Genomic DNA, 2834 nt, shown 5'->3' with positions numbered 1-2834 from the left:
CCCTGAGTGCTCACTGGAAGGACAGATCCAGAAGCTGAGACTCCAATACTGGCTACCTCATGAGAAGAGAATAATCCTTGGAAAAGACCCTGATGTTGGGAAAGATTGAGGGCACTAGGAGAAGGGGACGACAGAGGACGAGATGGTTGGACAGTGTTCTCGAAGCTACGAACCTGAGTTTGACCAAACTGCGGGAGGCAGTGCAAGACAGGAGTGTCTGGCGTGCTATGGTCCATGGGGTCACGAAGAGTCGGACATGAATAAACGACTAAACAACAACAAGGTGCTACTGGAAGGATTATTATTTTTTGAAAAAAATGGTATTTATTGATATAATATGGGTCTAATAATCATCAACTGTGTGGAGACAACAATTATTTTAAACAGAAAATTAAGGATTTTGACTTTTGGCTTGTTGGAAAAAGATTTCCTGGTTTGATTTACGATATTGGCATAGAAACAACATCTCATTAACAGCTAAAGAGACGCCAAAGAACTCTGGATGACTGCCTGGGATTTATGATGCAGTTTCAATTGGCCGCCATTATGGACGAAAGCACAGACCAGTTTGTTGTCAGAGTGTACAGTCATAGGGGAAGGTGAGTCTTCAATATACTATGTTTGAATTTTTAATTAAAAAGCTTCCCTGGAAAGGCTAATGCTTGAATGACAACTGGTTTGGGGAAAGTATGGGGCGGATGGAATGGAATGGACACCTGGATCTGCATGTAATGGGAGGATTCTTGGACTGATTTGGCAGAAAAACCAAAGACGCTGCGAACTTATACAGGGGAATCCTGGACCTAAAACCACACAGAAATATATTGTTTTATTTATCTCGCTTGTTGGAAGAACTCAGAGGCTGTGGAAAATAATGAGGATTAACATCAGAATGACATATGACTTATGGGAACCATCGGAAATGAACATGAGAAGCAGTAGAAGTATGAGATGATCAGATCCCCTCCAACCTCAGAGCATGGTGAAGTCTCCCCGAAAAATGTATAATTTATAATTTGGTATAATATAATATTTGGATTGTTTAATTATTGAATAATTTGTATAATTTGGAATACATGATGTGATTTGATTGGAATGTTAAAATGGAAAATTTAATTACACACACACACACACACACACACACACACACACACACACACACACTAGTTGTTAGTCCCTAGGCCACATAGTAATAATTTTTCTTTTTTCTTTTGGCTTTCAAAAATATTTATTGATGCAAATGCATGCCACTCAGAATCTGAGCTTCTGGAAAAACCACTTGTTTTTGCCTGTCTTGTTGTTGTTGTTGTTTAGTCGTTTAGTCGTGTCAGACTCTTCGTGACCCCATGGACCATAGCACGCCAGGCACTCCTGTCTTCCACTGCCTCCTGCAGTTTGGTCAAACTCAGGTTCGTAGCTTTGAGAACACTGTCCAACCATCTCGTCCTCTGTCGTCCCCTTCTCCTAGTGCCCTCAATCTTTCCCAACATCAGGGTCTTTTCCAAGGATTCTTCTCTTCTCATGAGGTGGCCAAAGTATTGGAGCCTCAGCTTCACGATCTGTCCTTCCAGTGAGCACTCAGGGCTGATTTCCTTAAGAATTGATAGGTTTGATCTTCTTGCAGTCCATGGGACTCTCAAGAGTCTTCTCCAGCACCACAATTCAAAAGCATCAATTCTTCGGCGATCAGCCTTCTTTATGGTCCAGCTCTCACTTCCATACATCACTACTGGGAAAACCATAGCTTTAACTATACGGACCTTTGTAGGCAAGGTGATGTCTCTGCTTTTTAAGATGTTGCCTAGGTTTGTCATTGCTTTTCTCCCAAGAAGCAGGCGTCTTTTAATTTCGTGACTGCTGTCACCATCTGCAGTGATCAAGGAGCCCAAGAAAGTAAAATCTCTCACTGCCTGTCTTGTATCTCTCCTCAAATTTCACTTTGGCCTCCCGCCGTGCTTTACGTTTCAGCGCAGGGTCCCTAAAGACATCCTTGTTGACAAAGGTCTTGTCAAGGGGAATATTAACGGAGTACTGGTAGGCATCAAGTGGTTGTAATTGTAGACCTTCACAAAGGACTTTATCTTGGAATGCTTGGCAATCTTCTTCTTGCCCATGCTTGCTGTCACTTTGCGTGGGTAGCAATCGATGCCAGCCACCAGAGCTGTAGGGGCGGTAGGGGCGGTCAGAGGTGCCATCATCAATATTCTTAACAATAACAGCTTTGTGTCTGGAGTAAAGCCCAGCAAGGACAAGGACTACTTTCCCTGGTTTCATAAACTTGCCTATCTTGGAGCTGCGGCAGCGATGGCACCCACACTGGAAGAGGCACATAGTAATAATTCTCTAGAACTTCTGTTCTAACCTGAAGACCCATTCATGTTGTTGGGATTCATCAATCTCCAGTCTCTCTAATGTGCCTGTCTTTTGCTCCTCCCCTCTCCCTGCAAGTGATTACCTGCAGAACATCTCTTGATCACATGCCCGTGTGATATAGAACTGTTGGTTTTCTCAGAACCGGCTCTTATAAATAAACTTTCTTGCCTCTTCTCAGCTAAAGCTGATGCAATCAATTGCTGTGTGTTAGAAAAGGAAAGAAAATGGGTTATGAGCCTGCCACTTGGAAAGAGAGGCAGGGACTTAGCTGAATAATTTATTTATTTATTTGGGGTTAAGGATGGGCCTGGCTGCCCCTTTGGGGATCTGATGTAGGGCAATGGCTTTTGCTGTTGGCATGTTAAGCTGTGCCTCCACCTAGGATCGGGTAACAGAGAATACAGCACATGGTTTGCATGCAAAAAGCTCGAGGTTCAATCCATGGCATCTCCAGGTACGAT

At 43.2% G+C, this 2834-nt stretch overlaps 1 pseudogene; it reads right to left on the bottom strand.

Annotated features, from left to right (window-relative positions):
• Window positions 1-1845: 1845 nt before the first annotated feature.
• Window positions 1846-2331, bottom strand: LOC118093945 (large ribosomal subunit protein eL27-like; annotated as a pseudogene).
• Window positions 2332-2834: the final 503 nt, after the last annotated feature.

The sequence above is a fragment of the Zootoca vivipara genome, chromosome 5, assembly GCF_963506605.1.
Source record: "Zootoca vivipara chromosome 5, rZooViv1.1, whole genome shotgun sequence".
NCBI classification, from domain to species: domain Eukaryota; kingdom Metazoa; phylum Chordata; class Lepidosauria; order Squamata; family Lacertidae; genus Zootoca; species Zootoca vivipara.
The sequence above is the reverse complement of the archived record's forward strand: the minus strand, read 5'-3'. Positions and strand labels throughout refer to the sequence as shown.